The sequence below is a fragment of the Rattus norvegicus genome, chromosome 3 (assembly GCF_036323735.1).
Source record: "Rattus norvegicus strain BN/NHsdMcwi chromosome 3, GRCr8, whole genome shotgun sequence".
In the NCBI taxonomy this organism is placed as follows: domain Eukaryota; kingdom Metazoa; phylum Chordata; class Mammalia; order Rodentia; family Muridae; genus Rattus; species Rattus norvegicus.
Genome location: NC_086021.1, coordinates 26001281 through 26025299, shown reverse-complemented (window position 1 = coordinate 26025299; position 24019 = coordinate 26001281). Strand labels below are relative to the sequence as shown.

The 24019-nt window shown below is 42.8% G+C and overlaps 1 pseudogene across 1 annotated transcript in view; it reads right to left on the bottom strand.

The window, feature by feature from the left end:
- LOC691665 (similar to GTPase activating protein testicular GAP1) overlaps nucleotides 1-24019 on the bottom strand; it is a 168971-nt pseudogene that overhangs the window by 85923 nt on the left and 59029 nt on the right. The window contains exon 9 of the transcript XR_010064786.1: nucleotides 9325-9371. The product of XR_010064786.1 is annotated as a similar to GTPase activating protein testicular GAP1 (transcript). The remainder of the gene's footprint in view (nucleotides 1-9324; nucleotides 9372-24019) is intronic.

Here is a 24019-nt window from a genome sequence, read left to right as displayed (position 1 = left end):
TGCAGAAGAGCAGCTACAATTGAAGTGGGACAACCCAGCGATGACACAGACTGAGGGTAAATCTGAGGAGAGAGAGAGAGAGCCCTTAAGAGTTTAGTCCAAAAGCTTGGATTACCCAGAATTGAATCCACAGAACACATGACGCTCGAGAAGAAGAATGACTAAAGTGTGGATGCTTCAGTCCTTCTTAGAAGGAGGAACAAAAATACTCACAGCAAGAAATACAGAGGCAAAGTTGAGAGCAAAGACTGAAGGAAAGACCATCCAGAGACTGTCCCACCTGGGGATTCAGCCCATATACAGCTACCAAGGCCAGACAATATTGCTGATGCCAAGAAGGGCAAGCAGATAGGAGCCTGATATAGCTGTCTCCTGAAAGACTCTTCCACAGCATGACAAATAACAGAGGCTGCGAACTTGAACAGAGAATGGGGTCCCCATTGGAGGATTTAGAGAAAGGACTCAAGGAGCTCAAGGGGTTTGCAACCCCATAAGAACAACAATACCAACCAACCAGATCTCCCAGGGCCTAAACCACCATCCAAAAAGTATCCATGGACAGACCCATGGCTTCAGCTGCATATGTAGGAGAGGATAGCCTTTTTGAGCACGAATGGGAGAAGCCCTAGGTCCTGCCAGTGCAGGGGAATATCAGGGCGGGGAGGGAGAAAGTGGTGAGTGGATGGTTGGGGGACACCCTCAAAGAAGCAGGGGGAGGAAAGATGGGATAGGGGGTGTATGGAGGGGAAACCAGGAAAGGGGCTAGCACTTGAAATGTAAAGTAAAAAAAAAAAAAAAAGAAATTTAAGAAAAAAAAAGAGGTACCTGGCTAGGTCACTTGGACATTGGCAACCCCGCTGACAAGCTGAAAAGGGGAAGGGCACAAAGACTGGGTAGGACAGGTCCTTGCAGGCCTCTGCGCGTGCACCAGGCTCTCCTTCCTACCCTTTCCCTGGTTGTTCTTTTTTAGTTTCCGTTACTTTTGGGCTGAGGCCAAAATCCCTGGACCCTGTTATCAGCACCCAAGGAGAGATGCCACAGGGTGATCTTTCAGGAATTGAGATAGCTGTTCTCAAGCACCTGTCCACTTGGTTTCCCAGTCATTATCATGTGAGTCAGGGGATGAGATAAGTGTCTAGGGTGGTGGTAAGGGGCAAGAGGCACTCTAAACCTAGAATAGAGAACTCTTTGAAGTTAGCTCCAATCCCCATCCTTGGTTTCCCTGGACTCAGAGAGCATTCAGACCGAAAGCCCAAGAAGAAGGACGACCAAAATGTGGATGTGTCATTTCTTCTTAGAAGGGAGAACAAAATACTCATGGGAGGAAATACAGGGACAAAGAATGGAGCATAGACTGAAGAAAAAGTCATCCAGAGACTGGCCCACCTCGGGATCTATTCCATAAACAGCAACCAAACCAGTCACTATTGCTGATGCCAAGAGTGCTTGTTGACAGGAGCCAGATAAAGGGTGTCTCCTGAGAAGCTCTGCCAGAGCCCTACTATACAGATTAGGATGGTTACAGATAACCATTGGACTGAACAAGGGGACCCCAATGGAGAGGATAGAGAAAAGACTGAAAGAGCAGAAAAGGTTTGCAACACCATAGGTAGAACAACAATATAAACCAATTGAACCCCACTAGACCTCCCAGGCACTAAACCCCCAACCAATGAGTACATAAGGAGGGACCCATGACTCTAGTCACATATGTGGCAGAGGATGGCACTGTCCAGCATCAATAGGAGGAAAAGCCTTTGGACCTGTGAAGAACTTAGATACTTAGATTGTCAGCAATGACCTCCACCCTTACAAAATATTGGGAATAAAAGTTGTTAGTGAAGCTAGGCTGAGATATTTTCTACTATTGGCTATGATGTAGAAAATCTTAGGAAATAATTTGAAGTTCAGAAAGGCACACTCGTGTGGGTTAAGTTAGGATCTTTATGATCAGGAAATAAGTACAATGGCACTAGTAGCTGACATGACTCTCACTCAGGCTGGACTGGTGATAATTGATTTCTTACATCCACTTTCCCCTCAGCATCCTGATAAGACTTACTACGAATTTCTGATAAGTCAATATGCATTCTGAGGACTTAAGGAAGATATGACTGATTTTTATATAAAAGTTTAGTGTGATTCTTTTAAGATTCTTAAAAGATTACTTTTAAGAAAAATAAGAAAATAATTACTCATTTCTTTGTAATTGCTAATTGCTGCCTGCCAGTAAGAGAAACTTGCTGAGAAAACTATCTTGCTTGCTTACGTTTTGTTAATCTATGATAAGTTGCTTTGTTATGAAGGTTCATGGGTTTTTGGTACTAATTTTTGTTCTTTACCTGTACTTGTAATGTTATTTCTTATAAGGTATTGAAAAACACATCATTCACTAACCATTCTCTACAATAAAACTAAAACAGAAACACACTGTAATTTAATACTGCATGAAAGATTTTGCTGGGATATATATTGGATGAAATGAAGAATAAATTGTGGGGATTGGAGCATCCACCAGCTATGTGTCTCTGTTGGGGTTCATGTGTGGTGGGCTGCAGCATTATTTCTTCTAACATAAACAATGGGGTATGTGTGAATATGTGTAAAGGTTGTGTGTGTGTGATGGTTAGAGCATTGTTCTTTTATCTATCAATTGTGTGTGCTTGTATGCATGCATGTATGCATGTATGCATGTATGCATGTATGCATGTATGCATGTATGCATGTATGCATGTATGCATGTATGTATGTATGTATATATGTATATGTGCAGAGTTTGCATGAATGAGGGTTGGAGCTTCCACCCTCATTCACCACATATGTGTATGTGCAATGTTTGTGTCTATGGTAGTTTGGAATATTGTTCCTTTCACCCATCAACATGTATGTATGTAGGTAGGTATATGTGCAAAGGTTGTTGCCTTTCTGGGTGTGTGTTGCTTTCTCAGGCCACCTATTGTGTGTACTTATGCATCCAGGTATGAAATATTTGAAGCCTGCTTGCTGGAGGTCTGCATTAACTAATCTATGTGTGAATGTACATATGTCTGTCTATAGGTCTCTATGCATATACGTCTGTGTGTTTGTATGCATATATTTGTGTATATGAAATTATTGGACTTTGTCTTTTGTTTCATCCACTCAGTGCGTGTGTTCCTGCCTCTGTGTGTTCGTGTGTGTATTTGTGTTTGTATGTGTGTGTGTTTGTGTGTGTGTAGAGAGAGAGAGAGAGAGAGAGAATTTTCTCTCTTTCCTTCTCTTTCTTCCTGGCCCCAAGGAATTAGAAAAAGTTCATAGTTTTTCCAGTACACTCAGGGAGTTCCAGCCCCAGTAATTTAAGCGTTGTTCCCTCATAAAAAGGTCTGCTGAGTAACTTCTCTGATTTCTGGCTTCCTTTGGCAGCAGCATCTTTAGGTATCTGGATCCAACCATCAGAAGCTCTAAGCACTGACCCCCAGTGGCTGCCTGCCTCAGTTTGCACACCAGATGGATGCCAAAACTGGTCTTTGTCAGGAAAGTACGGATTTCCTAATGGTGCTTTCAACCTTAGTTCCTATTAGAGTAGGTAACTGAAGAGGTACCAGAGATAACTCTTATGTTTCTTTAACATGATAGATGTCCCTCATATTTTTCTAAATTTAGAAATATCTTGACCATTGTGCTATGTAAAGTATTGATTATCGTTCATGTGCATGTTTTAACTTTTGCGATTTATTTATTGACTTTTAAAGCTTTTAATTCCAACAGTAACTTCCAAATGGCAACAGAAGAAAAGTAAAACAACATTAGGGGCAGAAGAATAATTTGGATCATGTGTGTTGGAATAGAGGTACTGAACAGAACCACTCGAGTGGGAAGGTAAGAGTGTCATTATCTCTTAGTGACTCATGTGGTAGAAACAGCACCATGACATGTGTGAGTGAAACTTTCCAAGAGCTGTTGACTGGATGGGGTGGTGGTACATGCCTTTAATCCCAGCACTCAGGAGGCAAAGACAGACATATTTCTGTAAGTTTTAACCTACCCTGGTCTACACACCAAGTTGCAGAAGAGCCAGGGATGTTTCTCAGGAACTAAAACGCAGGAATATAACTGCAACTTTTTAAAACCTATTTTTAATGATGGTTCTTACATATTTTAACTTTCCTTTTAGCCATTTTTACCAGAGGTAGTGGGAAAGAAAGGATATGGGGGAGTGGACTTGTTTAGAAATGGTTCTTTAGAGCAACTCCCATCTGTTTTTTCAGATGGAAAATTGGCAGGTCAGCAGCAGCAGCTTGATCTACTCACAAACCCTTCACAGATACATCAGCGATCCAGTTCGGTAGACTCTAGATAGTAAACAGCTTTGGGACTACCTGGCAGAGCCAGGCAGGCCTCAGCAGGCATGAGTCAGCAAGATATACTGATTTCATGACTCCCTGAAAATGTCTGCACAGCATGCATATCAAAATCTTTCTTAGCAGGGAGAGACTACTCAGTTCTTGCAATTATTCAGGGCACTAGCCTGGCATGCTCGCACACGCCTCTAATTCCACCATTCGGGAGACAAAGGCAGGCAGATCTCTGAGTTTAAGACCATCCTGATCAATAAAGTAAATTAGAGAATATCCAGAGGTACCTATAACCCTGGGGCTGAAGGGTAACAGGGCCCTTCAGAAGTTTTAGTAGAATTTCTTGATTACCATACACAAGATTTCAGGAAATGGGTGATCCTTTCTCTGACCCCAGATATCTTAATGAAAAAATTGGCTTTTGAAAATACTAATAGAGAAACACTGTCTCAAAAACCAACTAACCAACCAAACAGACAGACAAAGACAAATGAAAAACAACAACAACAAAACAAAAGAAAGAAAACACTAATCCATACTCTTAAGTGAACTCACCCCCAAGTTATTTCTGAATTGTAAATAAAAATGCCTACACTCAAAAGCTGTGCAGAATTGAGATCCGTGTTCCCTGGTGTTCCCAGCTTGGGGGTGGGAGGAGACCATGACAGGGGCAGATAGAAGAAGGTAAACAGAGCAGAGGAGAAGCCACCATGAGGTAAGAATCTTTAGATAATGGCCATGTGAATTGGCTAATTGGGGTTAAAAGCAGTCCAGACAAAACCATGGCAAATTATGTAATGAAATTATTGGCTGAGAAATATACATAATAGTGTACAGGATAGCTATCTGCACAGTTCATGTGCTAATTAAGGATTATCATAAATATAAAGCTTGTATGCATCTTTTATCCAGAAACTAATTGGTCAAAGGATGGGTAGAAATTCATGGTTGAGATCAAATACTATCTATCACACAAAACCAGCCTCCAGCACCTAGAATTACAATCTTCCCAATCCCAGATACCTACAGACTAGTATAAAAACACAACCAGTAACAGCCAGGGCATTAAAATGTCTATTAGAGACCATCAACACTATCACAGAAGGCCCTGAATATGTCAACATGACTGAAGAACGAGAATAAAAAAGAGGGTAAAACAGCATTTGCACATATGATAGAGGTCTTTAAAGAGAAAAATAAAGAAATCTGTGAAAACCCTAACTGTGGAAGGAAACGAATAAAGAAAACCTAAACAGAGAGATGTGGATGAGTAAAATGTAGGAACTCAAATAGTCTCTCAGAGGCAGATTTTAATAACAGACTACAACAGATAGAATAGAGAATCTTAGGCATTGAAGAGATGATAGGAGGAATGGATATATAGATAAAGGAATATGTTAAATCCAAAAGGAGGAAAAGAGTGGAGGGGGAAAGGAAGAAAGGAAATGGAAAGAAAGAAAGAAAGAAAGAAAGAAAGAAAGAAAGAAAGAAAGAAAGAAAGAAAGAAAGAGGGGGTTGGGGATTTAGCTCAGTGGTAGAGCCTTTGCCTAGCAAATGCAAGGCCCTGGGTTCAGTCCCCCGCTCCGAAAAAAAAGGAAAAAGAAAGAAAGAAAGAGGGAAGGAAGGAAGGAAGGAAGGAAGGAAGGAAGGAAGGAAGGAAGGAAGGAAGGAAAAATAAAGAAAGTCAATCCTGTAAGAAAACATCCAAGAAATAGATAGGGCTTTTCTACAAAATAACAAATATAATAATAAAATGATAAAGACAATAAAGTATATAAGAAGGAGGAAAAGAAACTCGGGTAAAAAGCAAAAAACCCAAAAAACAAAACAAAGAAAAAATATTCTCAACAAACATACAGAAGAAAATGTCCTTAACTTAAATAAGAGACTTATCAAAGTGAAAGGAGCAAACAGAGTATGAAATTGCCTGGAGTTGAAAAAGAATACTCCTGGGCATATATTACCTAACCCAGTAAGCATGGCGAACAAATAAAGTGTAATAAAACCTGGAAGGGGAAAAGGACTAGAAACATAAATGCAGTCCTCCTATAAGAATTACACACTACTTCTCCCTAGAGACTCTAAGAGTCATAAGAGCCTAGATAGATGTGCTGCACACTAAGAGCCCAGACTAATAAAATGGTATTTTAGTTGACTCTATGGCTAGGGCACGGGCTCGGGCTCAAACTCGGGCTCAGGCTCAGACTGGGGCTCACGCTCAGGCTAGGGCTAGGGTTCAGGCTTGGGCGAGGTCTTGGGCCAGGGATAGGGCTAGGGTTTGTGCTCTGGCTCAGGATAGGGCTTGGTCTCCGACTCGGACCAGTTCTGGAGCCCGGGCTCGTGCTCAGACTAGGGTTAGTTCTACGGCCAAGTCTAGGGCTAGGTCTTGGGCTAGGGCTCAAGCTGGGGCTTGGGTTCTTGCTTGGGTCACAGCTAGGGCTTGGGCTCAGGCTAAGGCATGGGCTCGCTCTCAGGCTCAGGCTAAGGCATGGGCTTGGGCTCAGGCTAGGACTCAGGCTCAGGCTAGGGATAGGATGGAGTTGGGGGCTCACCCAGGGATGTGGACTCTGACCGGGGAGGGCAGGGGCACCAGAGAGCATGAGAGTATGTGTCACACCTGATACAGTGCTGCAGTCTTTGTACTGGACAAGGTAAGGAAGCAATGAATCTGTAAAGAGCCTGGCCCTGGTTTTTCATGCTATGAAACCAACCGAATCAGAGGGAGGGGTATTTTATGATTTATGTACTTGAAAGGGGACATAGAGACTCTATGTGCAGGGGCAGAGAAGCCTAGTCGAAAGACTCCCCTCAAAGATAAAAAGGAGTCAAAGGTTCTGTCCTCTAAATGTGAACAAAAACTAGTGTTAGGCACAGCAGAATTCAAACCACTAAGGTTAATGATTGAATTCAACTTTGTGGCTATAGGGTATTACCAGGAGTAAATCCATCACAGCATGGTGTTTTTTGAACAGGCACCATGGCCATCAGAATACAAAGGGAAAAGCACAGAATCATGGGAAATCAAAGTAGTAATACCATGACACATGGCAGAAAGATTCAGGCAAGATGAGGTTGGAGTCAGGTAGCAGGGAAAAAGGAGGTAAGTACACGGTGGCTTAGGAAGCAGAGCAAATGGGATCTGCCCTCTGACTCATGGAATCCACCATGTGACTCATGGGATCCACCATGTGATTGGGGTTTGTGTCCTTTCAGTTCCATTGCAGTTGACCACTTTCTGTCTCTTGAGTGTCTGTGTTCCCATAAAATGCTTGTGAATGGAGAAGCACTGTGAAAGAGTGTCTCTTCCTCCTGAATTTCCAGTTTTCCTGGAGAATACGTTATGACTCCTGGCTGAGATTCCTGTGGATTTTCAGGAGCTTAAGTGAAAGTTGATTGGCTTTGTTGTCCCACATGCGACCTCGCCAGCAAGAAAACACGCGGGGACATACGAATCCTTGCGGCAGCAAAACTTCTATTGAAATCATAAGGAGAGCCCCGCGCGCCCGCATGGCGCGGCTTACATACACCCTAGCACGGCGCATCCACACCTGATTGGTCGCTTACCCATGATCTCATTAGGCACGCCCCGGAGTGGGCAAAGACCTGGCACAAAGGCACTATTGCACATGCGCACACAGTTAACTTCCTGAAAGGAAGTCGGCTGGCGCGGCGGAGGCCAGCGCCATCTTGTAATGGCGGGAGCTATCCTGGCCTTCCACGTGGGGCGTAGTGGAAGCCACCGCCATCTTGTGGTGGTGAATGTTAAAGCGGCCCTCTACGCTTTGTCACTTCTCTGTTGCTCTGATTAAATATGTGTACAAAAGCAACAGTTAAGGGAGAGAAGTTTACTTTGTTTTATAGTTGCAAGATGCACCATAGTGGAAAGTCAAGACAGCAGGAGGTTGAGAGCTCTTGTACTGACTGCAAGCAGAGATCAGAGGGAGATGCTGGTATTCAAATCACTTCATCGACCATATCCAGTCCACTATCCCAGTCAACCATGGAGGGTGGGTCTTCCCACTTCAATTAGTCTAATCAAAATAGTTCTGCACAGGCATGTCCAGAGGCTAACCTAAATCTAGCAATGCCTTATATAGTAGAGCTAATAATCAAATGATCATCCACTTGGGTGCCTAGAGGTGTGTCTCCAGGGAGATTCCAGGTGCTGTCAAGTTGATGATCAACAAACATTACCCACCATGCAAACTGTGAAGACAAGTTATTCATTTAGACTGAAGCCTACTTGCCATGTATTCCTAGAAGTTCTGGAAAGTAGAAATTCCATAAATATCAAAACCTGCACAACCTCCTCACTTACCAGTCAGGCATGCTAGACCAACACTTCTGAAACTGTAACCTGGACAAGTACCAGTAACTTCACTTCCTTGGGAATTATCAGAAATGCAAATTTTAACTCTACTCAACCTATTCTCTGGATGAAGCCAATCACTTCCTCTCATTGGACTGCCTGGAATGGATGGCTTTCTCTTCCCAGAATGGCCTCCATGTGCAGCAGAGCTAAGTTCACAGCAAATTGCAGTTGGGTGTTTGGAGCTTCCTTTTCCTGCCCTTGACTATTACCTGACTTAGTAAAAAGAATCAGCAGGCCCGATCTGTTATTGACAAGGGGACCATTCCAGTCTTTGAGAAAAGCAAGATTTAGAAATCAGTATAGTCTTGAAAATCATCACAATGAAGGTAGGTAGATCTTACCATGCCCTGGCAAAGAATCTACAAAATCAGAAAGCTTGATTTTTGTTGTTATTTCTATTAACAGAATGCTAGAACTAAGAAGGACTAAACAGGTGACCCAGGCGACATATAGAACAACATATTTAATTGGGGACTTGCAATTTCAGAGTTTTAGAGCAAGAACATGTGGCATGGACAGCCGAGAGCTCCGACGTTGATGAAGAAGTAGAAGAAAACAAATGCTAACTGGGAATGGTGGGGGCCTTTGAAACCTCAAAATCCACTCCCAGTAACACACCTCCATCTCGGGTCCAGACCTTGAAACACTGGTGGTCTTGGAGTTTCCTGGAGATGGAAAGAATGTAATGGTCAAGAACTCTGAGAGTTGTACAACCTGAGATGTTCCTCATGAAATCTCTTTGATGGCCAATGCTTTTAAAGAATCTGACACCTCCAGCCCAAAAATGGATCAAAATTGAAAGTTGCCTGGTTTGTCACCTCTAGAGTTAAGTTTGGTTAAGGCACCTTCTGTTTAGGATGCCAATGAGTTGCAGGTGGTCAGGATCTATGACTGGGGTCCATATGGTCTCTTCAGGTGCATGAATGTATGGTTGGGACCCTGATAATTTTCTCTATGTATTTATCTCTCTGTATATTTCTGTCACTTCTATTGATTGGAGTCAAAGATCTAAAAGAGAAGGGAAGTGAGCCCGCCTGGGACAACAGCTACTGCTGCCCCTGGGATGATACACAACTTCCCATAGGCTCATAGGTCATGCTGGCCCATCCATGCTGCACCCCTCTTCTGGCAGCAACTGTGGGTGCAAGTCGGTGCTACTGTTGCTATGGTGATGGTAGCAGTAGGGGCTCCTGAGTAGTATTGTGGGTGGTGGACACAGGCCCAGAAGGAGTTTTGTGGATTGGGATGGCTATGAGGGATGTCTCAGGCACTGTGACCCTGGAGGAGGCTAGTGGCCTATCTATCCAAAAGACTTGATCTTGTTTGGCCTGCTTTTTTGTGATCAGTTGCTGCTACAACTGTACTAATAAATACATTGACTTTGTGCCAGGAACTGTTATTAACTTACATCTCCATCATTGTAATGGACCTCCTGAGGGGAACTGCAGTAAGTGGATGCATAACATTGAAATAACCCATTATGAGGCACGTCTTCTGGGCCAGACCCATATCTGACTTAATAAAATAGCTGTCAGCCCACCCAGCCCACGACCAGATGATAACCCAAAGGAGCCACTCCAAGACAGCAGCCAAGTTCAGGTCATCAGACTCCCCCGAACAGAGGAGGGACATAGCCGTGGATGTGGAGAGGCCCCATAACAACCCTCATAAGGGGAAATGTACTCCAGGAACTGCCCAGGCTCTGGCTCCTCCAGTTCTGATCAACAGGAGCTCAAAGCTCAGATTCTGCAGGCAGGGTCTGATTATACAGAAACAACCATAGCTGTGGTAGAAGGTGGATGTGATCAGCTTCATCTCCCGTCTTAAGCAGGAACCCAGGCCTGATTGCTGCTACCTCTGGAGTTGTGGCTGCTGCATCCTGCTCTGCTCTGGGGCTGGCTGGAAGCCTCTGGCTTCCACTCTGGGCTCCACTGCAGCTGCACTCTGCACTTCCTACAGGCATGAAGAGGTTTTATATGGAGCAGCTTTGTTCAACATGAAATCAGGTATACTAGGTTGCAGTGGTCACCTACCCAGGATGTTACAGGCCCAGTCCCTCAGCCAATGGACTTCAACACAAAGGGCTGACCTTCTGGATTTATCCCATTCATTTTGCTGGGAGAAGGGCAAAGACATGCATACTGCAAACAGTTGACATGCATTTGCCAATGCCAGTGTCCATAGGCCCTCTTTAGAGAGAGGGGACTCCTTACCTTGACAGAAAGAACACAGGAAGAAACCAAGTGACAAAAAGAAACAGGAGGCAAATGGATGGCAGTTCTTGTCGAACAAGAGACCCATACTCTCTGCTGTTATCAGAAGACAAAAAATTCTGTATATGGGTTGCCTCTACCTCTGAGATTTGACAATGCCCTCACCTTCATGATCAAACTTTCCCTTAAATCTGGCAAAGGCCCTAAATGTTCATCTAAAATTACATTGTGCATAGAGGCTGCAAAAATCAGGAAGGGTAAAATAAATGTGTCAATGAAAGCTATGAAAATTGGACTAACCTCCTACTTTTTGCCCTAAGGGTCAGATGCCCCCCATATTGAGATGTTCACTAGGCAAAAGTTACTAGCCATTCCCCTGTCACATTCTTAAAGACCCTGCAACAGACCCAGAGGAATATTCACAAGGCTGAGCCCTTGCTCATGTCTGAGCTTGACCAAAAGTTCCAGACTGGAAATCTTATGTGGACAGAGAGGATCCTGACACAGAGCTTGGAACCAATGGTGAAAACCCATACATTGTGGTCCTCAGCACCCAGTGTCACCACACCCTGCTAAACGGGGATACAGAATATAGGTCATCACCAGAGTCTCTAACCCACTAAAGACAAAACAGACACAGTTCTTATAATGATAGTTTTCTCATTTTCTTTAGATTTATATGTTTCATTAATCGTTTAATTAAGCCATACATGTTTGAACACATAATCATTTTAAAATAATATTTGTATGATTATAACAAATTTCCAAGCTTAAAACTTTAAAGTCATATGTTCTTAAGTTACCAAATATTTTCTATTACTTCATCTCTCTTGTCTTGATCACGCAGCAAACTTGTTTTGGCACAAATTACCACATGAATGCTAGAGCCCAGTTTCATATGCTATTCACAGAATGATGTCATGGTAATGATGCCAGCCACAGTGGGCTTCCAACCTCAATAAATTGTACTTTTCTTATGTTGTCTTTTTTTGTAGGAAAGACATTAAACCCTGATAATCCAAAAGATCAGAAGCAGGGAGCTCATAGCCAATCTAAGTGCTACCTCCAATTCTATCAGCTAGAAATGGGACCAATCTGAGGTCACTCCGGGGCATCTCCAGGGAAAGGGTACATATTTAATGTTACCAAGCTGCCTGCTAGTAGTTCCTGGGTGCAGATTCCTTTAGTCATGCACAGCAGATTAATTCCAAGAATGACAGTCAAATGTTTTTCAGGCCCCAGAGACTACATACCCTGCTCTCACTAGCAATTTGCCCAAGTGTTGAGGAGCCAAATCTGGACCATTAGTAGCTGGTTCCCTCAAGAATTGCAGGACTGAGGGGGATCCACTGCAGGGATCGGACTCACCCTGTAGACTCACCCAGCAGTCAGTGTGGCTCTGCTTCTTGCATCTTGAAATGGAGGATTTGGATCTGAGAAGGCAGATCCTCTAATGCAGTGTACACAGGCAAGTGCCTTCACGATCACAGGGTGTGTGCACACCTAGTTTTATTGGCATAAAAATGTTTTCCAACTTACACCACATCCCAGGATTTTGAGTGCCCCCTATCAGTCTGCGTCCTCAGTAACACTTCTATTGTTGGACTTTTCTGTTTCTCTATTCTGGACTTGTTATCTCACTGAAAAAAAAAATTCTTTTTAGACAAACTATGAGGTGGCTTTGAACTGACTATGTAGTCCTGGCTGACCCAAACTCACAGAGATCCTCCTGCTTCATCTTCCCAGTGCCAGGATTACAAACATGTGCCACCATGACTAGAATGTCTCTCCTTCAAGTCTGGATATGTTTTACATGTTAATGTTGGTGTTGTACATACAGTATACTTAAAGACTGCAATTTGGAGATTCTCTTGTTTATGAAGCTTCCTCTGGACCCTTTCCCTATTTTTAACATGCCTGCCTGGTCACACAGATTTGTAGATGTCCTACCACATGAGTTCCTTCCCCATTACTAAATCACATGCCCGAGAATCAACTTAATGAATGGGTGTATGTTGGCCAACAATTGGAGGCCACAGTCCACCATGGCAGGTTGAGCAGCTGTCTATATATTATCCTCTCTGAGAATGCAGAGAGCAATGAATACTTATGCTCCACTCCCTTTCTCTTTATATACAGTCAAGGCCTATTGATTGATCAGTGCTGTTCACTGTTAAGATTTATTGTCCAACTAGCCTGACCCCAGCTAATCTCTCAGGGTATCCAGAAGGTTATGTAATCAAGATGTGGTACATTTCTTTAGGCTCTTGGTTTTTTGTTTTTCTTTGTAGGTTGTTGGTTTTTTTGGTTTTTGTTTTGTTTTGTTTTGTTTTGTTTTTGACACAGGATCTCACTCTGGGCTGAAGTTTGTCTTCACCATGACTTATTCTCTGTCTCCAGGTTGTTAGAATTACAGGGCCTAACTACCACATTTGCCTGGAAATCTCCACAGACCTAAATCTATTTGTTTCTTGGTGATCAAAAAGAGAATCTAACAATGGTCAAGCTAGGCCTAATGTCTTTGCTCCCTTCCTTCTGCCTGCTGATTGGAATGTAGAAGTCTTAGCTATCTCTCTAGTACCATGGCTTCCTGTGTTCCCACCCACCCCCATGACAATAATAGACTACACCCCTGAAAATGTTAAGCCAGTCCCAATTAAAAATTTTCCTCTGTAAGAGTTGTCATGGTCATGGTGTCTCTTCATAACAATAGAACATTGACTACGACACTGGTAATATGTCTGATCTTAAACAACTGTAAACTCAACCAGGCATGATGTTAGTAGAACATCCAGGTGAGATGATGTTGGGGCTACAAGGTCACAGAGAACCCCAACCAACAGATACCTGTAAGGTCTCATGGGCAGGTCTCTGTTTTCTTTAGTGTCCTCTTTCCGTCTATCTTACTGATTTTTATTCTCCCTATGAACAGAGTGTAAAAATACATTGCCTTTACTTCTAAGTCATCCTTAGCCTTCTCTTTAAGGCCTGAGTTTATGGGACAAGGTTTCTTGCTAGAATCTTCACCTTTGGTATATTTCTAATCTCTGGACTCTTGGGCCCTGAAGAATAAAATAAGAACCAGGTTCTCAGAGACTCTCAAAGAGAAGAAATGAAGTCCATGAACTCAGTGAAAATTTTTATCGACCCAAAGTCAAACTGATTCAAATCAACGCTGGCCCACTAAATTATCAGAGCATCTTCAAGAGAGAAAGCTCCCAGTACTGGGGACAAAAGTTGAAACTTGAGCTTTTAATCTCATTTCAGATGAAAGCGATGTGGACTGGGAGTCAGAGGCAGGAGGATCTCTAGGTTGCGTTAAGTCTGGGCTGTACATTGAGAGCCTTTCTCAAAAGAACAGCCATAAGGAAGTGACATGGAAACAAGCTGTCATCTCAGGGGATGTCACTTTATATGATTTGGTGATTTAATCCTATGAAAAGAAACTCAGATATGGGGTGACAGTCTAATGGCAGAACTTTGTCCAGCACAGACAAATAGAAGGACAGGAAGGAGGGAGGAAGAAGGGCCAAAGATGAGCGATGTTACAGGCATTCAAATGTTAAGAATGCTATCCCTAAGAACAGGAGGAAAGCTAGCTATCCCACACTGTAGCAGTGCTTACAGTTTACTGCAGTTCAGAAACTGGAGATGATTGTCCGTGTGTTGCTGTACAGAAAGGACTGGAACAGTAGCAAAGACAGTGGCTGCGCCCATTTTATGGGTGCTTTAGAGCAAGACACCTTCTGAAGAGGTTTCCAAATAAAAATGTCCAAGTGGTACCTCTGAGCTTAAAATTTCATAGCTTAGGTAAAATCAGATTTTTCTTATTTCCAAATGAAGTTTTGAAGGTTTTCAAGTTGTTCCTCTAGAGGGTGCCCAAGTGCTTGAATATTCTGACAGTGAACCTCTCCAAACGAAGTTTTGAAGGTTTTCAAGTTGTGCCTCTAGAGGGTGCCCAAGTGCTTGAATAATCTGACAGTGAACCTCCCCAGGCATCTCCCCAGTGGTCAACGTTTAATATGGGATCAGTTAGTTATTTTTACACAGTTCTTTTTGCTTGTGTGAGTGAGTTGCCCCTTGTCGAGAACAGCTTTCTGTTTTCCTCAATGAGGAGTGTTGTTCATTTGTGAGCCTTCATTAACTCAAAGTGAAATGGTTAAAAATATTTATCCTGTTAGAATAGGCTGCATCATTTTCGCAACTCATTAAAAAATGACAACAATGATAACAAAACTCTGGCTTTTGAGATGACGTATACTAATTCACATTGTTTACCTAGCTGTAGTGCTATATGAACACTACTTAAAAGGCAAAATAAACTTGGTTTATATTTAAAAAAAAAAAGGTTTCAGAGCTGCAGAGGAACAGCCTTGAAAGATGCTACTGACATGGAGACTCCAGGCTCAGCCTCAGGCCATGAAGAAGATAACAGAACACAGAAATCTTCCTGTTCCTGCTAGCGCTGTGGCAGTGCACACCTGCCCTCCTGATGCTTGGGGAACTGAGACAGGAGAGCCTGGAGTTTGAGGCTACAAAGGGAGGCACTGTGCTTTCTCATTACCAAGTCTACTATAGCACAAATCAGCACAACTCAGAAATGGGTCTCTCCCGCTCTTGCAGTTGCAAAGGGAAATGGGATGTAGTTTTGGACAGTTCTCAAGCTCCATCTGAGTCTCCCCTCTCCAGCTCTGAGCCCAGTCTCCCCAGTTTGTTGGATGTGAATTCTATGATCCCAAATTAATTAATTAACCCTATAATTCAGCTTTTCTCAAAGCCACTAAGAACCAGAAGCTAAACAAAAAGCCACGGCTTCTTAAGAACTTTTTACTTCTTTTGTTTTCAAGGGCCCAGGTCACCATCAAGGAGACTAAAGCTGGGGTAGGAAGAGCATGAGACGGTCTCAGAGGTATTGGGCCTGTACTGGGAAGATCTTTTCAGATACCCCTGGAATGCTCTGAATTCACAGGCAGGGGATTTAGAGGTGGGACTCTTTATCCTAGTAGCTAGATGTGGAAATGGCACTTCCTAGTCCTATTTGGGGATGGCTTGCCCAGGGAGCTTGGCTCAGTGGAGTGTAGAATGAATGCCAACATTCTGGTGCAAGTGCAAATGTCTGCATGAAGTTCTCAAAAAATCCTTTTATGGTCCATCTGTTTGGACACACCCTGATTCCAAACCTTGTTTTGCCTCAGGATCCACATTCTTAGAAACTTGCTAGCTTGCTGAAGACTTGGCCTGCTTCTGCCTTCTGTTCTGCAACACTGACTGGATGCTAAGATTCATTCTTAGGCACTGTGACATTTGAGCCTTTGCAAAATATATTATGTTTATTTACGCCCCCCTCTGTGTGTGTGTGTGTGTGTGTGTGTGTGTGTGTGTGTGTGTGTGTGTGTGTGTGTGTATGTGCACTTGTGCACATGAATTCCACTGTGCATTGTGTGGCATCAGTGGATAACTTTTGGGAGGAGTTCTGTCCTTTGGACCTGCTTCCAGAGATCACACTCAAGTCACCAAACTTGGTAGCAAGTTTCTTTACCTGTTGAGCTTGTTGGTCCAGTCTGAGCTTTCACTGAACCCTTAGCCCCTCTTTCCCCATCAGCCACAAGAAAGCAATCTCTGCAGGGTTACTTTTGGTCCTACGTGACTTTCTTAGGTCCCAACAGCTAAACATTTTAATTAGAATTCAACATAGTAACTAAATTGCTAAATTTAATAGGAATTACAGAATGTGGGCTTTTCTGATTCTGTATTGCTTTCCATATTCTTAATATCCCAGTCTTCTATACAGTAGAACAGTCATCATTTGGACCTATTTGGTTTCCTTAAGATACATTTTTAGGAAGATTTTACGAAGTTTGGATGTTTAATTTGCTCCTCAAATACCAATTTTCAAACTAGGAAGTGTGAGTGTTCTATGAACTTCAAATGAGAACTCACTCAATAGATTTTTTTAAAAATTCATTTGAGTCATTCGAAAGCTGTTTCTACCTCCTTCTTTGCAGGTCTCAGAATTCCTGGGAGGCCTTTTGTTTTCCTAATGAGAAAGCAGACTGTGGTGGAGCAGTGGATGCACTGACACTGTCTCTCCTCTGGCTGTGCCTTCCATGCAGATGCCTGAAGCCTTGGAGGGGCTGAATGGTAGAGTTTCCTTGTATCTTCCAGAGGAGAAGAAAATACCGTCCAGAATCCTTGTGACAAGCACTCGCTTGCGATTGAGCAAGTGTCATGTTGCCTGTCATCTGAAAGGCAGCAGAGAAGCATCACCATTGTGTCCCCACTCTAAAAACAAAATGCAAGTCTCTGGGCATGCTGGTGGCATCCTACACTCCCCCTGACCTGCTGGCTCATCCTGCTGCATAGGACATCATCTGCACTTGGAACTCCTCGGTCTCCACCAATGGTTCTTCAAGTCTCAAGTCATGTACATTTTCAGATCATTGAGCTCCTCTGCACGATACTGGTGCTACTAAGGCTGGAGACGGTAAGACATGTGCACATCCAGTGTATCCTCAAAGGCTTCAGTCCTTCGTGAGTTTTAGGTTACCTTCATGGTTCTCATCTTTCTTGCTATCCTCTATGACCGGAGATATACTCAGACTGCCGTTCTAAGAGGTCCTCAATGAGGCTCAAAACAAGAACCAAGGATAGTGACTGATGGTGCTGGAGGATAGCAAACATCCAATAGTCAGCAACATAGAAACTTCACAGGACTCTGTGGACTGTGTGGATGACAGTGCACATCCTTTAAATCCAATCTCCAGGTTTCAGTGACTTCTGTTTGCTACAGTGAATGGTGTGAGCCTTGTCTAGTTTACTACCAGGCAAAGATGGAGTTCTTAGAACTCCCTTTGAAAACATTTAGACATGTGTAGAAATCAGGAAGTAAAGACTGAGTGTTTTGAAAGACACGAGTCCTGCCAATAGAACTATGCAAGCCCAGTGTTAACATCCTCCATGACGTTCTCCTTTCCTTCATGTTTATCTTTGCCTTCCTTTGAAGAATGACCTACAGCAAGTAACTTGCCTTCCAAAGCCTCTGACTTACAGATCCATAAAGAAAACAATGAATTTCAGATTTCAAGTACTAAGTATTAGTCAGAGTTCTTCAAAGAAATGAAAGAAATAGAACCGATTGTATATGTCTCTCTCTGTATGTGTGTTCTGTATACACAGTCATATGATGCACAATGTTTTTTTCAATAGTGTATTTCACACTCAAGCTACAAAACTGCCTAGGAACAGTTTTCTCAGTCTGCATTCCAGCCCTTGACTTACATGTGGCTCTCTATGTGTGTCTAATTGTAAAGCCAGTGTTATGTTTGAAAGAAATCTCAAAACAGTAGAGCTCACAGTTGAGATCTAGTCAGCCTGACAGCCTGAGAATTAAAAATGTCACTGACAGATCAATCCCCCAAATCAAGCTAGGAATCAACCTTCACCTATATTCCTCTTTCTATTCAGCCAGCAACTGGCCAGATGTCACACATACATACACACATACACACACACACACACACACACACACACACACACACACACACAGGAGCAGTTATGTCCTTTAGTCCACCAGTGTGGATGCTAAGCTCTTTAGAACACTCTTCCAGATATAGTAAGACATACTATTTAGTCATCTCCTGGGCATCCTATGCCTGACCAAGTTGACGTGCAATTACTAATCACATGATGTTCCCCAAATACAATGGCCTCAAGAACAGGAACTGAAAATTAGCCAAGCTTTATGTCTCAGTTCTAAAGCTGAGGGTATCAATATGTTTTCTGTTAAGAAATCCTAGACTATGTATAAACTAAACTTGTACTGATATGCTGATGCTACAATTAGAAGTGGGAAAAAATCACTTTTGAACTACAAAATGAGGATTCCAATTTACTAAGCCAGCCTGATGGTCTAACTGCAGAAGTAGAGACAGAAAGGCAACCATCCAGTCATATGTCTGAAACACAGAACACAGTAGAACTGCTACCTCTCTCTGTCCAATACTGGAAACAAACAAACAAATAAACAGACAAAACTGGTGACTTGAATATGTGGCGACTGAAAGCACGCAGCCCAGAAGTGTAATTGATAAGATATGAAGTTCTAAGAATGTAAGACTCAGCTCTGGTCTCTTTCTTGTGACAAGTCCACCTTTAAGTAGGGATTACTCACCTCCGTAAGCCACCTGTCAGGCAGACAAACTTCCCTGCACCTGAGATCAGGGTATGCCCTTCTTAAATGTTTGCCCTAAGCAAAAGTCAGGGGCTTCATACTGGCTGTCTCACATTACTAGGATGCATATCCTACGGTTTGAGGGGTTGTCATTGAGGAAGTGATGTAGACAGAGCTTGTTCATCAGAAACTAGACTGTCCACACACCTCTCTGAGAATCCTCTCACGATGCACTACAGAGTTGAGGTGGAAACTAGCAAGATAAAGGCAGAGGGGTCTGGGGTGTGGATCTCGAATGTTCTCTGGTATCTATTAAAGTCAGCAGAGTCTGGACACCATGTACTCATGTAGTGATAAGCTAGAGACAATTACATAGAAATAGTGCCACAGAGGCTTTTGTTATAAGGGGAACATGAAAACAGAAAGAATATAAAAGCATTTGGAAAGTAAACACAGTGGAAACAGCATCAGAGCCTGCATATCCTTCTCATTCCCCTAACCACATGGGATGAGATGATATAAGATGGAGATGCCACTTTGGGAGGCAGCGTTGAGGATGCTACTGGCCTGCAGTTTACAGCTTGAAAGAAAACTAGAGGAGTTTCATACCCACTCCATCGATGCTCTGCAGAGTTTAGCAGTGGGGTGGATAGTACTGCTGTGGGAAATGAGCCTGCAGGCTTCATAAGTAAATTCTGCTTGCTTTATTTTGCTAGAAAACCCTCTGCACTCCAGTCCCCAAGCAAAGAAACATAAACAGATAATCCAAACTTTTTAATAAAATCGGTTCTTTCTCTCTCTCTCTCTCTCTCTCTCTCTCTCTCTCTCTCTCTCTCTCTCTCTCTCTCTCTCTCTCTCTCTCCTTTTGTTGGAGGCTGGATTTTTTTCAGTGATGCACAAACTTTTCCTGAGTAGCCTATAGATCAGCCTGGTTTCAAAGTCAAGTGATCTGCCTACCTACCTCTGTCTCCAGAGTGCTGGGATTAAAGGTGTGTTACCGTTTCTTGTTCTCTGACACTTTTCATTGTTGTCAAAAGATAAAATAGAATTCATTTTTATTTATTTTTTGAGTGAAATTTTGCTGCCTACCAAAATTTGATTGCCTTTCTAAGTAGTTTATCGGTAAGTCTAGAATGAAATAAAAATGAATTGCTGAGAATGGGAAAGCTACAGATGCCTTTCCTAGGTTTTGCTTTGATGTTCTACTGGAAATACGATTGTGGTGACGAGAGAACTTACTGGGGCTTCCTTTATGCAGACAGGAAAACCGTAGAAGATCTCAGGGAATTCTGTTTCTTGTAGTGTTCAGGAAGGAGAGGTGTCTTATTATCTTTAGTGTGATGTTTTCTACCATTTTGTACAAGGAGCTTTCCCACATGTTGTATTTTGGTTCTCAAGTTGGAGCATATTTTTACTTAGCATTTGTCCTTGGCAAATAATGTTTTGTAATTCCTTTTAGTCTCAACCTTATATCATAGGATTGTAAGCCTTGTGCCTGACACTTAAAAATGAACATGAAACCCTACTTGTTTTTTAACATTCGTTCCAAAACTTAATAATAATTGGTGAATTCCATAGTATGCACTATGCTCCAGAACTCTTTGCTAAGTGGTTTCCCATTTAATATCCCAAAGCACTATTTAAATTTGGCGTACAGACAAAGGAACAGGTTTACAGAGATAACAATACTTGGTTGGCTCACATGGTATAAAAGGAACCAGAATTTTTACTTCCCTTTGATTCATAACGCAGGTCCTAACACTTTTGTGAGCTACATTTTAAAAGGACAAATTTTGCATTTTTGCCATATATTTGTAAGTGTGTGTTCCTCCAAATTACTGGCAGTATTTCATTATTTCTGCCCAAGAGGATGTTGTCTGATTCCTGGCAGATGTAGTGGCTGGTGTTTGCAGGATGATGGGATTTGGACTCCAAGCCTTATGATCACACAGCAAGTTCTTTTAACCAGGAAACCATGTGTCTAGCCACCAGATCTGTAGTTTATAAACAAGTGAATATAGATTTAAACATGGACACTAAGAGAGGAGAAACACACATGCAAGCATGAAAGGCATGCGAGAAGGAGAGGCAGATGTGGGGAAGTGAGCTGTGTAAACCAAAGTCAGAAGTGAGCGGCAGCCAAGAACAGATGATTTGAAAAACCTTTAATTAATTTATTAATCCGTTAATTGATACATTATCATATTCTGTGTGCATATGCATATATGTGTTAGTGTGCATATGGAGGACGGAGGACAATGAGTGAGGAGGTCATCCTCCTACCACCTGGGTTTTAGTAATAGAACTTGGATCTCCATGGTTGATGACAAGTTCCTTATCCCCCTTTTTAAAATTACATGTGTGTGTGTGTGTGTGTGTGTGTGTGTGTGTGTGTGTGTGTAGAGGGGGAGGAATTGTGAGTGTAGATGTGGTAGAAATTATTTAATCCCAACCCAGGTTTCCTCCCCTGCCTCTGACCACTTCGTTCCCAGATAAAAGACACCCACAAGCTTCATATTTACATTAAGCCTTAACCAGCACAGGAGGTGGGCAGCCATGGACCCTCTGGCTGTTATGTCTGTTTCCCTGATAATAATCCCACTATATAATTTGCTGTGTTTCATCTGGGCTGCTCTTAATTCCAATTAGCCAACCCACATGACCCATGGTGGCTTCCTCCTCCCTTCACTTTCTTTATTACTCATGGTTCTTCTTGGATGCCTGAAGTCCTGGGATGCTAAACCCTGCCTGTGCCCAGCTGTTGACTGTTGGAATCCTTATTCACTTATCAGAAATAATTTGGGGACACAAGTTTCCATAGTATCACTTGGGTCTACATGTGGACTCTCTTGTCTCTGGGACAATCAGGCCGTGGAGGCCTGCAGTTAGCATTACAATACAGAGCAACAGACCAAACCTCAAAGCATGGAGGTCAGGGCCATCTGGTAGGAGTCAGGTTTCTGGGTAGGTCCCAGGTAGTGAACTGATTATGTCAGGCTTGGCCACACAAGAACCTTTACCCATTGAGCTATCTTCCTGGCTCATGAAAAACCTTTTACAGGCTAGTTTGGTCCTGTGGCTCTGCATATGTGAGCTTGCATGTGTGCAGGGCAGAGGACAACCTTGGGGTTTACTCTTCAGGTGCCATCCACCAGTTTTTATAAAATGGGAGTTTTCATTTGACTAGGAATATTGATCTGTCTTAATAACCAGCCTGGCTAGCTGGGTAGGAAAGATATGGAGTCTCTGTCCCCCCAGCAAAAATGTGTGCCATCAAACCAGGTTTCTCTATTGTTGTTATTTTAATTGGCTTCTTGTGTTTGGACTGAAGTTTATCATCTGAGTTTCTGGCTCCATTGCTTTCCATGTAAGCAGGAGAGGACAGAAGAAAATGTCTGTGATTGATGTGTGTATTGTATATGATTGTCCTTGAGTCTAGTATAAAAGTGAACCAGAATGTTGCTTTCTGGCTCAGTCTTGCTTGGTTACACTCAAGGTTTAAGAGGAACTTCTTGAAGGTTTAGTTATACAACAAAGGCTGGCTAATTCTCTAAAGTCCCTGACTCTTACATCTGAGATTACTAAGAATTTACTTCCTTTCATTTTTCCCATTTTAGGCAGACTGAATTATGTAGCTGAAATGTGGAATAAATTATTAATACTAAAATTATTAAGTGTTTTTAAGTTAATTAGGGCACAGGCCAAACTATTGGAAAAGACTGGATCTGGTGCAAATATTAAGAGTTTTCCCTTGCCTGTGATAGCCCAAAGGTAGGCAGCCAATCCACAGAGGGCAGCATTTCTCTGGCTATTCAGGACCATGGGTCACTCTGTCTGCTTAGCCATTCTCTAGGGATTAGGGTTGACACTATTTTTCTTTAATTTAGAGAAATGTCATCAGGCGACTGCTCCTAGCTTGCCAGCTGCAGGGCACCCTAGGGTGGTTCGGTCACTCTCAGCACACTGAGATACAGAGGAGGCAACTTCCTCAAGCAGAGGATCCTGGTGCTCTGTCTCCCAAATAAGCTGCGAACCTGAGGACGTGGACTTCATGGTCATTTTCTCATGAGAAAGTAACTTTGTTTATAGCTTAATTAGACAGCAGCACCTCTAACACGTCTAAGAGTTGGACTGCTGACAGATTTCTCAGTCTCCAAGGAGGTTTGGGTCACTTTGATCCAAGATGTGCTATTGCTAGAGAAATAGCAGCTGGTGAGAACTAGAAACGGTGGGAAACTTTTATCCTGCTTTGCAGGATAATGCGACACTCAATTGGGACCTCAATGTACCAGACTGTAGCAGTGAATTAATTAAACAACTTTGGCTCCTTAGTACAGTCATGGCACCTGCCCAAGAGTTCTCTGGTTTTGAGAATGAAAGACACATTTCTAATTCTCCTGACAGCTACCATACATCTCCCTTCCACCCAGCATCCAAGGTTTCACACCTTTAAATCTATGTTTTATCTTTGCTGCCCTGTTACCGTCTGGGAAACACCCCACTCCCCCAATAGGATCCCATTCCCTTCTACCTACATCATAGGCTGCTTTCTCTCCTGTAGCTCTTAAATCTGATCCTTCTAACTCTGGATCATGGTGACTCTCTTCATCCTCTCCTCTCTCCCAACCCCATGACCTGTCTTTCTGTCTTTCTGCTCAGCCATTGGCTATGGCAACTCTTTATCATCAGTTGAAGCCCTCAGGGGCACTCAGGTAACTTCTGACCCTGTAAGCCAGCCCCAGTCACATGTTGTCCCTGTGAGAGCTGCCTCGGTCACACTGTCTGTCTGCAGCAGTAAAACCTTAAGTAAGTCAGAAGTTGATACCAAGCCCTGGGTATTACTGATAAGCCTGACCATACTTTTGTTTGGAAGAACATGAATTTTGGGACTTTGGATTTGGAAAGCCACGAAATGGTTTGAGTGGGGTCC